At 44.3% G+C, this 13,751-nt stretch overlaps 1 protein-coding gene across 1 annotated transcript in view; it reads left to right on the forward strand.

Annotated features, from left to right (window-relative positions):
• Positions 1-13,751, forward strand: part of PDILT (protein disulfide isomerase like, testis expressed) — a 303,945-nt gene that overhangs the window by 133,720 nt on the left and 156,474 nt on the right. The gene's annotated exons all lie outside the window — the stretch shown is intronic.

Below are 13,751 nucleotides of genomic sequence, written 5' to 3' on the forward strand. Positions count from 1 at the left end.
TGTACAAAATCTGTGGGTTCAGTAGAAGAGTGAGCGTATTTTGAGGTGACAACGCGCTATCAATGTGGAGCAGTTGTTTGGGAGTGTAATAGACTTGTTACGAAAAGTGAAGTGTATAAGGCTCTGGTTTATGGAACCGACCTGGTAGGCTCACAGCAATATCGCCAAGCTTTTAAAGGGAGCCTATACCAAAATCCCTTTCCCATCTCCCCCTAAGCTAGAAGCCCATTGTAAAGCACATAGATTTCACTGTTGATGGGAGGAAATGGAGCAAGTCTGTAAGTTTAATTTTGTCAAGCAGCTTTGGGTCGAATGTACTCTTATGTTTCGGGGTGAAGAGAAAGAACTGAGGGACTTATTTGCAAGCCCCTTGAGCCTCCGGTGCGTCACTTTTTGTGACGCACCGGCAGCACAACCTGCTGCCCCATGTTTACAAGCACACGTAAAGCCAACCTGCGTGGCTTTTCGTGTCCTTGTAAATATGACCTCTTTACAACCAACACTTTGCGTGAAAGGGGCGTGCCATGGGTGTTGCTGTGGGTGTTCACACATAACACCCATGGAACCATACACATTTCCAAATTTACGAGAAATAGTAAACCTGGAAATGCATCAGAATGCCACGCCTCCCAAGGGAGGCATAGGGAGGCACAACGAGGAGAAATGTAATAATTTTTCATCTTTCTATGCACGCTGCATTTTGCAGCGTACATAGAACAAGGAAATCACCTCTTGTGATTTTTTATGTGCAGGAAGGTGTCCCTTACCTGCACATAAACAATCATTTTGCAACTTCTAAGTGTGCTGCATTAAGCAGCACACATAGAAGTTTCAAAACGCCATTTCAGATTGTTTATTTGCAGGAAGGGACACCTTCCTGCACATAAGCAATCATTCCCCTCAAGGCAGGCACCCTTGCACTATGGTGCAAGGGTGCCTGCATTGGCACATGGCAGCGAATTGTGCGCCAGCACAGGGGAGAGCAAAGGGATCTGTCACATTGTTGTAGATATGACGCATCTGTGTGCTTCGGAATTAACACAGCACAGGCAAATGGCTTGCCGCACCACACTGCGTTAATTCCTTGCAAAAATGCCCTGCATCTTCAATGGTGAAACTTAGTAGATACATTTGGGAGACATCCACATACTAGTGTATGGAGTCACTGATCCCTTGAACAGCAAGCTAAGTGGCTCAAGATACATATTGAACAAAGTGGGAGCTAAGAAGGAGCAGCGGGGGGGCCAGAAGAAATGTCAGCACTACCCAAGGAATGGATTACAGTCTTCCCCAACAGAGATTGTTTGGTTAGAAAAGAGGAGTACCAGCTTTGCACATGTCTATAAAAGCCCATGAAGTGTTCCAAGATCGAAATTAGCCAGCCATAATCCACTATATCAAAAGAATCTCTCCCATACAAGATGCAGCGCACATCCTCGAAGACGTTCTGGAGTCTAGATGTTAGAGAAGCTAACCTGATGGTCTGACAGGAGCTGCTGTTTGCTGATGTGGCTTCAGAGTAGTGAGAATGTTCATTTCTCAATTACTTTACCAAGACAAAGGAAAATAAAGACAAGTCTTTAGGCGGCCAGGAAATTGGGATTGAAGCAGTTTTTTCCTGGATGGGCTGATTTGGCTGGACTTTAACATGACAGTGAATATTGAAGAATTGATAAAAGTACAATATGATGAAGCAACAGATTGTATAATAGAGGTTTTAAGATGTTTGATGGTAGGGATAAGTTCTCCCATGGAAATAGTGGTTAAGACCTCAATAGTGTTTTTGGTTTGGGTAGGAGATGTTGTGACTGAGGGCAAGGTGGGATGGAATTTGTCTTTGATAGATGAGATTCCTTGAGTGAAGAAGGACATATATTTGTTGCATTTGTAGGGTGAAAGACAAGGCAGGAATTTGGTGAGAGGAGTGATAGTAGAGTGGATATAATGAAAAGTAGATATAGCCAGGTTGGTGGACAAGTCAATGTGTTGTTATTGGAGAAACTTTGGTTTAGCTACAGTGATGGACTGCTTGCGACTTCTTAATGCCTTCAGTTTCTTGGAATAACGTTTTGACATAAAGTATTGGTTTACTTTTAGTTCAAAAATTGGATTACTATGTAAGGAGTGGCCTATTGTGAGGAAATATTCCTGCACTAAGCAGTGCGCCAGATGGGTACGTAAGCCACGTGCCTCTTTGGATATTTTCTTCAGTTTCTTGTAAGGCATCAGCTGTTTGTAGACGCATAATCAATGTCAATTGCTGTGGTTAGACCTACAGTCATTAGATGCCGGGTCAGAGAATCAATATCGATTAGTGTTTCGCCATCAAAGATTGTTGGAGGTCGAATCACAGAATGATCATTGATCTGTGTTTGTTAATCTGTAGTCATTGTCCGATAACTTGTGCTCAGTTTGAACAGTTGCATCCGGAGCCTACCCAAAATAATATAGCGCCAAGAAAATAACTTTTATCTTCCTCATTTGAATTCAATATGGTTTTCTGTTCTTTATATTTTAGATATAATAAGGAATGGCACAAGGCTAGCTGCGAGGAGTGGCTAAGCATTCGCTCAAGAACATTTTTATTGCAGCAGGTGCATCTCAAACATGGGGCTCTGTACAAAGAACAGAAACGTGTTGGAGATGTGGATTACCAATGACCAGAGAGACCAATGACAAAGGGTGATAGTCTTCTATAAGTGCCTCGGAGGTGTAGTGTTTCTGCTGTCCTTCAGCACTTGTGCCACAATACAAGTGGTTGCAAACACGCTTGGTTGCTTCCCTTTGGTAGCTGTATGACACAATAGAGACACCGTGAGCATTGATAACATGCCACAAAAACCGTGGACAGTACTTATGACATGATAGTGCATGGGCCAACTGGTGACATGATGGTTGGTTCACCTAATTCGTAGGGCGCTGTAAAAAAAATGTTTAATTTGCTCTAGGCACCTGTTTGAAATTGAAGGGCATAATTTATTTTCATGCACGAAAATGTGTGATCTGTGACATTACCTGTCCGTGTGAACCTTTAATTTTTTTAACAATGGCATGGAACCTCGTGCAGGCTCCTTCCAATCAATCAAAGTTTCAATTCCTATGTATTAGTGTTTCTGTGTATCACCATGTCAAATCACTACAAGAAACAAAGTTATCCTGAATCTTGGATTATGGTGTTTTTATAGTGTAAGGTCCACCATTTTGATTGGCCTTCAGAGCTGTTACAGAGCCTTGTAGTTTGTGGTTTACACCAGAGTGTGTTCCAAGGGGACACTAGTTTTCAAGACACTCCCCTCAACGCATGAGCTTTTTTTCGCCTTCCTCATTTTATTGTATGGTCAAACTCTCCGCACGTTTGAATCTTAGCCATTGTTTTATTTTCTAGATCTCATTCCCCATAGGTTCCCTGTAGTCCTGACTGATAACTTCCAGCTGTGGGTTATCTCGTGGAAGTCATTCTGGTGAAGAACGTTGTCTTACTGCGGGCAGTGTGGGGTGTAGAGATGTGACTGTTATGACTGTTCCTGACTTCTCGTGTGTAGACAGTATATTCTTTAATAAACTGTAAAGCGAAATTATGTATTCTTATTCTTATTGAAATGAATTGGAACATAACTTTGAATTCTTGATGTCTAGAGGATCAAAGATATTCAGTAAGATAAATGCAAGAAGTGTTCTCTTTTTCAAACTCCTTGCTAAACTAGCACTGGCAAAGCCAATAGATATCGGCAATGTGAGAGCTACTGGCGTTGTCAATATCTTTCAGCCATGTTGAATAGCAGCTCAGCTGCTGTTCAACATGGCTGAAAGTCAAGTAAGGAAACGCTATGACCCAGCCTGAACTGTATAACACAAGTAGAATGTGATGGGATATTGTGTGGGATATGCCATTTTCAGATGCTAGAGCAGTGGTCTTCAAACTTTCTGATGCCGAGAACCCCATCAAATGTTTTAGGCAGAAGCACCCCCTCTTGACAAAAATTTCTAGAACCTGTTACTCCTTATCATTGACAACCATAAATGTTCTCCAGAGAAACGGTCAATCTGTGGTTGCACCTCATTAGTGCCAGTTTAACATGAATAGGTCTCTTTACCACAAATGCGCTTTTCATGCATTCCATTACAATGCGGTTGTTACAACGACCGTGTTGTTTCAACGCGAACCATTACATCGCAAGTTGTTTCAACGACTTGCTGAGGGGGTGCGCTGGACTTAGCAATAGTATTATTTACTATTCCTACTCCAGTTTGTGAAACAGCAGGGAAGGTGTTGAATTGTAAATCCAACACCAGCATGTCCCCTACAGAAAGTCATTGAAACGGCTTGCGATGTAACGGTACGTGTGATAACAACGCAGTCGTTGTACTGAATGTGATGTAAAGGAACCGCGTTGTACCGACAGTGTTGTAAGTGCTGTTTTCCATTTAACACCCAAATATAGCAATAAGCAACACAAAGTTGACCTGTACAGCTTTACAAAGGGCCTTCTACTGAGCAGCAACATCTGTTGCTGCTTTTTAGTAACTTTTGAATCTTTTGAGTAAATAAACTTTTTTTGTTAAAATCAGCAGATTATGTGGCAGATGATGGATTATGGGGCAAACGCGGCACATCTATAATTATGCTAAAATGGCTGCAGATGCACAATCACATAATTCCAGTGGCCCTTGGTATAATAGCTGTAATGCATGGGCTGCAACTTTATTGCATGGCATTAGAGGAAAAGCCGAAGGCGTGCCAAAGGCAAGCCCGTCTGCGCCCGTCCGCGCCTGGACCGGGCCCACGGCCGCAACCCCTACCCATTTTGAGACAGGTCCAATAAGTATCCGCTTCTCAAGAAATGAGTTACTTGCGCTCAGACCCAAATTAACCTGCCCCAAACTACCATGGCAGCTTGAAACGAAATCTTGCCCAATATGTCACCTATCCTTGAATCCCTCCCTGAGGGAGAGGCCGAACACCCGAGGTTTCCAGATTAACAGATCGTTTACCAAGACCATCAGGACGGGGCTAATTAACACACGGTCACTAGTTAAGCATAATTCCAAAACAGCGGAACTCATAGAAGCCCAAAATCTCGATATTCTTCTCATCACTGAGACATGGGCAGACGAGGCCTCCGATATTGACCTAGCACTAGCAATTCCGGAAGGCTACTCAATAATTAGGGCAGACAGGAAGGGGAAACTTGGGGGGGGGGCTATCATCCATCGAAATGCCCTAACGGCCCAGGGCTTAAATGAGGGCGGTAATTCTGATTGTGGGGTGCTGCACTTTCAAATAAACATTACCAACAATGATACGTTTATGGGCCTCCTGATTTCCAGACCGCCTAGGGCAAAAACATCTCTAATACAACTGCTGAGCCCTTTTTTGGAGTCTAGTGTGAAGAACCCAGACTTTACTGTCTTGGGTGGCGTCAACTTGCACCTGGAAAAGAGCTCTGACACCAGTCTATCAACACTGACAGATGCACTGTCTAATCTAGACATGGAACAGATCGTAACGCAAAACACCCACGAAGCAGGCCACAAGCTCGATGGGATTTTCATATCCAACAAGAACATTAGATTTTTAGAAATCTTACCAGTGCCATGGTCTGACCATCAGGCAATAATATTTTCTATAAAAGCAGGAAAATCAATAGCAGCAGACGCACCGCCCCACAAGCACACCTTTTCCCCTAGTTGGTCAATAATTAACCCCCATATTCTAGAGGACCAGTTAACAAAGTCAATCCGGAACTTGACAAACATTTAACATAGCCACAAACCAAATCTCAAGTTGGATCGACGCTGCCATAAAAGTAGTAGTTCCCCAAAAAAAGAATACATCAAGGAGGAAAATGCCTTCTCAACCATGGTTCACAAATGCGCTAGAATCGCAACAACAAATCTGAAGGAAACTAGAAAAAAATGGAGGCTGAACTACGAGTTTGGGCCACGAGAGAACTACAAAACTTCTCTGGCCATTTACAAAAAACTAATAATAGCAGAAAAAAAGTAAATACTTCACTCAAAAAATAGAGGATGCAAAAAACTCGAGCAAAGAACTCTTCTCAATAGTCAAAAAATTTACAAAAATCGACAACTCTGCCCTAACTGAAATAAGTTCAGAGTTCTGCAATAACCTGGGCCAGTTTTTCGTAGACAAAGTTTCTAAGGTATATGAGTCCTTCAAAAGGACAGTAAATCTTACTCTCAGGCAACCCAACACTACCAATGACCACTTCTCACCACCTATAAGTGGCCACTCATTCCACTTTCAACCACCTTCCACCGAACAGATTCTTCAGGTAGTTAGGCTAACAAAATCGGGGGCACATCTGATCCTTGTCCACCTAAGGTGATCCACCTGTTCCCAGAACTACTGAGTGAGCAGTTAGGGCTGCTTTTCACTGAAATATTTAAAACCGGCCACTTCCCTGAGGCATGGAAATCAGCGTCAGTATTGCTGCTATTAAAGAAACCCACCCTAGACCCACAAGTTCCGGGCAATTATAGACTCATCGCACGAATACCTTTTGCTGCCAAGGTTTTGGAGAAACTATTGAACAGGCAGTTGTTCCAATTTCTCAGGGAGGCACATATCCTAGACCACTCACAATTTGGTTTCCGAGAAGAGCATGCAACAGAAACAGCCCTACTGATGGCCACGGAGGAACTTAGGAGTATATTAGACGCCGGAGGAAAGGCCGCCTTGATCTTACTGGATCTCTCGGCGGCCTTTGATACGGTAAACCACAACACCCTCCTCTGCCGTCTGAGTGAAGCAGGAGTGCACGAGTCCGCTCGAATTCTGAAAGCCTCCTACCTGTCCAACAGGACTTTCACGGTGGCGTGGGGAGCGTCAAAATCCAAATCTTTCAGTTCTCCATGCGGTGTACCCTAGGGGTCGTCGCTAAGTCCCACTCTATTTAACCTATACGTGGCAGCCCTGGCGGCAAAAATAAGAGACTGTGGTTTCCTCCCAGTCTTTTATGCGGATGACACACACATCGTGGTGTCAATTACAAACAATGTCAAAGAGACGGCTGATAGATTTAAGAAATGCATGGAACAAATTATCCAATGGATGCAGGGTAATTGCCTGAAATTGAATGGGGACAAAAGTGAAGTCATGCTGCTGGGGACAGACATGCAAACTTGGTCCCAGGAATGGTGGCCTGATAGCCTGGGCCAGCGTCCATCCCCAGTTAATAAGGTCAGAAACCTAGGAATACTCCTGGACACTAAACTGACATATGAGGCACAAACTAATAAATTAGCCTCGTCCATCTGGTACATTCTGAAAATGATCAGAAAACCTTTACCGTTCATTCCCCAGGAGTCGTGCAAAACAGTGGTAACTCAACTGGCTCTGTCTAGACTGGATTTCGGAAACGCGCTATATGCTGGGATCCAGGTTAAGCAGCTGGCAACATTACAACGTCTACAAAATGCAGCAGCTAGGCTGGTGTTGGACATTCCCAAGTATGAACCAATAGCGCACAGACTGAGAGCCCTCCACTGGCTCCCAATAGGAAAAAGAGTAAAATTCAAATCCCTGTGTCTGACATACAAAGCCCTCCATGGAATAGGTTATCAATTCCTGATAAATCATTTGAAATGGTATGAGTCATCTAGGACCTTGAGATCCAGACATCAAAAATTGATTCAGATGCCTAGATTTAAACAGGTCCGGTGGGGAGGGAGGAGCTTTCTGCTACACTCAGCTAGGACATGGAATATGCTCCCAACGACAATCAAAAACAGCCCTTCGCTACTCTCATTTAGAAAAGAGCTAAAAACCTGGCTGTTCACTACAGGCTTGTAAATACCTAACTGGAAGCTAGCTGGTCTCCTACGTCTACTCAGTGCCAAGACACCCATGGGCAATCGCGCACTTTATAAATCATAAATCAAATCAAATCAAATACTATATTTCATGGGATGCTGACAGCTTGGCATTTACAGCTGCATGTAACTAGAGGCAGCTGAACATCATTCATCATAATAAAAACATACATATGTTTTTGAGGTCTTTCACCATCAGGAAGGTATATATAAAATAACGGGCAACTTCAATGAATAATAAATACAATTTTAAAAGTTGTTACTCAGTGGGAAATGCACCAAAGTACATTATGAAACCTTTATTCGTTAATGCACTGCAAAGGTCTGTGTGAAACCAGAGATACACAAAATTAAATCGTGGTTGGTGCACTGGAGAATAGTGACTTGAGTATTTTTAGTGCTATGAGGTCAAAGCCTGTGACAGAAAACACTGTGAATATGTGTCTTTATTTTATACTTGCATTACACACAGTATAAGATAGACCGCTACAAAATGCTTCAAAATGTTTTACGATAAAATGGTGCTTCCAAAATAGGCTGCTTTCAAAATATAGGGGTTATTTACAAGCCCCTTGCACTGCCGGTGCATCACTTTTTATGATTCTCTGTTTGCGCAGAGTGCAGACCCATATCCACGAGACCACGCAAAGCCACTTTGTGTGGCTTTTCATTGCCTCCTAGATATGGTGTAAAGCAACACAGAGCAAGTCGAAGCTTTGCCTTACACTGCATCAGGGGGGCGTTCCATGGGCGTTGTGGCGGGTTTTCCCATGGGTTTGACACATTCCCAGGTTTACAAGGAACTGTAAACCTGAGGATACGTCAAAACTGTACACTGCCCCAGGGAATGCGTAATGAGAACAAATATCTTTATTTCTCCTCAATTGTTTCCTCCTTCTATGTGTAGCACACATGGAAAGAAAAAACCCTCCATGGTATGTTTTAGCGCAGCAAGGCATGCCTTCCTGCACAAAAACAATCCTGCCAACAATGCAGATACCCTTGCACCATGGTACAAGGGTGCCTGCCTTGGCGCTAGGCACCAAATTACGCGGTGGCAGAAAGGACAGGAATGCACTGTATCTTATAAATACAGTCCATTCCTGGCCTTTTTTAGATAGGGCAACGCTGCAAAAATACTTGTGGCACTACCCTACACCATTTCATTGTAAATGAAGCCAATAGATTTTAGTAATACCCAGACCCTATGTAATGTATTCTCAGGGATAGTAAGCGCTATGTAAATACAATGACAGTTATGAGCAAGCACTTCTCAGCTCTGTTAATTCTGTGCACTACCACTCAAAAAACTTCAGCACCACTCTCCTGAGAAATATAAACCAGGCAGACAGCTGAACACACCTTTCTGCCAGTGTGCAGCTGGCCTGAAAGAAATGCAAATGTGCACAACGAGTTAATCTGCAAATGTAAAGGATTTGTGGATTAACTTGTTGTGCACATTTGCATTTCTTTCAGGCCAGCAGCACACTGGTAGAGAGGCGTGTTTAGCTGTCTGCCTGGCTTAGATTTCTCAGGACAGGAGAGCTCCTGAATAAAACTCCAGGGAGGGCATTTTACCAACTAGAATTAGCTGTCTGGTAAGTTTTCTTTTTGCAAATGAAGAGCGTGACCCCCTTCCCAAGACTCCACAGCCTCCCTGGGGGACGTGCCCCACAGATTGAAGAATTCTTTGCTCGAGGGACCCATCATCCTGTAAAATAAACCACGAATTGAAGACATGGAGGATATAATGTCACTTCATGTACGTATTGTGTTTGTTTTTTTGCAAAACACAGACCGATATTGCTGAAATAGTCATGATCATTTTACTTTTGTTGAACAAAGTGAATTCCAGCTGTTGTTTAAGAAATTTCAAGGCAGGCTCGATGACTAAAATCTATTTTGTTCCATAGATTTCTAGTTAAAATTTATATTTGAGTGGCAAGTATCCCTGGGTTTTTTTCTTAACTCAAAAAAGTTAATTGTTAATTTGGATCAATGTGTGTGTGTGTGTGTGTAGAAATTCACATTATCATCAGCTTTCAAAACGCATATTGATTTTTGAAAGACTTGGTTCTGATATGGGCACTTGTGTGGAGTGCTCAAACACAGAGAAAAAAGTAGCTCCTTAAATAGTAGCAGGTCAAAATGTAGCCCAGGTGGGAGGAGATGGAGCTTGTAAAAAAAGAAGCACTTGGGTGGAGTGGTCAAACACGAAGAAAAAAGCAACTCATAAAACGGGAGCAGTGGATGGACACAAGTACTTGGACCCTGCTCTCGGGGAGGGCTAAACACAAAAAGAGACATGACCCATGCATGCCATGGACAAATGGGGACAAAGGATATGAGAGCAACGCTGGAGCAAGCAAATGGTAGTCCTACAGGCAAGCTGAAGCCCACAGACTGAACTCAACATGTCTCTTCGAGACAGCACATGTGCTGTCTAGCCAATGCCTTAGAAGAAGAGTACATCGGCCAAGTGCGCATGCCAGTAGTTATGGGGAATTTGTTTAGCAGCCCCATCAAAAACATCAAAAAGGGACTTTGAGGTCCTTGATCGCCAAAATAAATTGCCCAGTGAAATGATTTGGACCAGCATAATAGTGTTTTCAATTGTAGCTTAGGGAGGCAGAAAAAGAGGGCTTATGTGTGCAATGTTAGGAAATGAGGGGAAATGTATTTCTGGGTGTGACATATTTTCTGCAACATACATAGTTGGACTGCTTTTTTTTCTTTCTAAGCATTAGTATTAAAGAAGATTGTTAATAAAGCGCAATGCTGTATTCAAAGTGAAAGATTTGATCTTTTGATTAATATGGAAGTGATTGCTGTGGCAGATATAGTAGGTTATGTTTTTTATCATCCTAAACTTAGGGCCTAATTAAGATTTTGGCGGCCAAACTTGCAGTGGAGGTACAGTGGGAGTCGGGGACTGCTGCACCAGTGATCTGACCACCGTATTACAACTACGGTAGTCGGACTGCATTAGGGCCACGGCACCCCCAGGAATCTGCGATCCCTGGTGCGGCGGTCTGAGGCCACAATATGCTTGGTGGTGCCTCTACGTTGAGACTGCCCAGACATGGGAGATGGAGAGTCAACAAAGCGGGCCCAACAGGACCCCCTATTACCTCAGGGCCTTTGGGATGCATGGAGGGGGGCACCAAGAATGAATGAATGAATGAATGAATGAATGAATGAATGAAGGAATGAAGGAATGAATGAAGGCAATCTTATATTGCGCAACTTAGCCCAAAGGCATCAAGGCGCCTAAACAAATGATGTAAAATGTGATATGAGCCAGATTACAGATAGGCCTCTGAGAAAAACCATGTTTTTAATGCTTTCCGGAAGAGCATAACAGATGGTTGTACTATTAGTTTTGCGGGAGGGTGTTCCACAACTTCGGGGCAAGAGAAGAAAAAGCCCTCCCTCCCCACCTGATTCAACATACCCGGGGCCAGAAAGAAGATTCTTGTTGGAGGAGCGAAGGATTCTGCTGGGAGCGTAAGGGACCAGCAGCGATCTTATGCCTTCTGAGCTTGCTCCAAACAAGACCCCATGGACAAGGCACAGGATCTTAAACGAGATCCTAGCCTGAATCGGAAGCCAGTGCAAGCTCTTCCTCACTAATGTGGCAGAGGAGAGACTGGGGACATCAAGGACAAATCTAGCAGTCGCATTTTGGACAATCTGCAGGCGCTGAATCAGTCCCTTATTAATGCCTAAATAGAGCGTATTGCAGTAGTCAAGTCTCGATGAGACCAGGGCCACCACGATCTGCTTTCGAGCTTCTGGGGAAAGGTAGTGAGTTATTTTTCTCAAGATCCTGATAACACCACAGCAGGTGGAAACGGTTCTGTTTACCTGCTGGTCCATAGAGAGTGAGGTGTCAATCAGCACGCCCAGATTCCGGGCGAATTTCGAGGGCAGCGGGCAAACTCCCAGGGATGGAGGCCACCAGTCGCTTGACCAAATATCCTGATCTCTTCCGAAGATCAGGACCTCGGTTTTCTCTCCGTTTAACTTCAGTGAATTCAAGATCATCCACTGTGAGACTGCCTCCATGCAGTTCCTGAAGTTAAGGGCGGAGGTACTCACCGAGTGGGAGAGGGAAACCATGATTTGGGTGTCGTCAGCATAAGACAACACCTCCAACCTGAAAGATCTTACCAGCCTGGCAAGTGGGGCCACATAGATGTTAAAAAGTGTGGGGCTCAAGGCCGACCCCTGCGGGACCCCACACTGCACAGGTTTGGCGGGGGACAGGTACTCTCCCAACTTAACCTTCTGTTCCCTTTGATTAAGAAAGGAGGTCAGAAGGCTCAGCGCTGGGCCCTCCACCCCCATCTCCCTAAGGCGAGTTACCAGAATTGAGGGAGACAGGGTGTCGAAAGCTGCTGTCAGGTCGAGCAGGACCAGAAGAGTAGTTTGGCCCCTATCGACCTTCGAGCGGATGTTATTTACGACCACCGTAAGCGCAGACTCGGTGCTATGGAACCTTCGAAAGCAATGTTGGGAAGGATCCAACATACCGGAGCTATCTAGAAAAGCAGTCAGATGTTGGTTAAGATGTACCTCAAGCGTCTTTGCTGGGGCCGGCAACAGAGATATTGGGTGATTTCTTTTTAGTATATCAGGATCTAAAGTGGACTGTTTCAGCAGGGGCTTAACCACAGCCATTTTCCAAGAGGATGGAAAAACGCCTTCAGTGATTGCACAGTTCATCACCTCTAAAAGGTGGGGCAACAAGACTTCCCTACAGTCCTTCAGGATCTTAAGGGGACAGGGGTCCAATGGGGATCCGGATTTGATTTTGTCCAAAAGTAGGTCCAGCTGCTGAGAGGTGAGAAGGGGGAAATTAAGCAGGCTACTATGGGGTTCATTTACCCGGCATTCTATGGGGGGCGGGACCGGAAGGGATGGGGGCTCCAGCTGACCCTTCAGAGCTTCAAGGGTGGAGTGAATATCAACTATTTTTGTGTGAAAGAACGTAGAGATCTTATCACACAGCTCTTGGGAGCCCACTATAGGATCTGGTGTTTGCAAGGTGCAGAGGGAGTCTACAATCTTAAACAGTTCCCTTGGGGAATTAAGAGAGGCCGTTAAGTTAGAAAAATAGGCCTTCTTTTCCTCAATTACGTTCGCTTTATACTCTCTAAGGAGGAGTTTATGTTTTTCCTTCTCCTTAGGATCGAAAAGAGTTCGCCAGAGCCTCTCCTGTTTCCTACATCCCTGCCTTAGTAGCATAAGTGTTTCTGAGAACCAGGGAGCCGAGGGTCTCTTTCTGGCAGAGTAACACTGTAAGGCGTGTGCCAGGAAGTCCACGGCTCTCGCAATAGAGTTCGAGAGATCGAGGGCAGCGGCGCTGACATCCCCTGAAGGTGGTAGACTAGAATTAATCATTAAGGGGGCCAGTGTGTCATTCTTAATCCTTGTGTAGTTCCGTTTGAGTTCCTTTTTCCTGGGGTCAAAAGATGGAATGGAAGAAAGGTGAGATTTTAATTCGAGAGGGACAGCCATATGGTCTGACCATGCAAGGGGAATGGGGGGACCTGTTGTTAGTCTGGGGTCATTAGAGAAAACCCCATCCAGTGTGTGGCCAGCTAGGGGGGTAGGGCTGTCCAAAAACTAACACCACTGAATAACAGGCATTAGATTGGCGCAACAAGGAGAAATACTTTTATTTCTCCTCGTTTTTGCTTTTTCTATGTCTGCAGCATTCTGCAGCAGACATTAAAAGAGCAAATCACCTTTAAAGGTGTCCCTTCCTGCACATAAACAATCCTTCCTTGCAACACAGACACCCTTGCACCATGGTGCAAGGGTGCCTGCATTGCAAGGAATCATCCCTTTAACACAGGCATCATTGCGGGAAATACCATTGCAACGCAGTCATTACAACAACCTCTACA

The sequence above is a fragment of the Lissotriton helveticus genome, chromosome 10, assembly GCF_964261635.1.
Source record: "Lissotriton helveticus chromosome 10, aLisHel1.1, whole genome shotgun sequence".
In the NCBI taxonomy this organism is placed as follows: domain Eukaryota; kingdom Metazoa; phylum Chordata; class Amphibia; order Caudata; family Salamandridae; genus Lissotriton; species Lissotriton helveticus.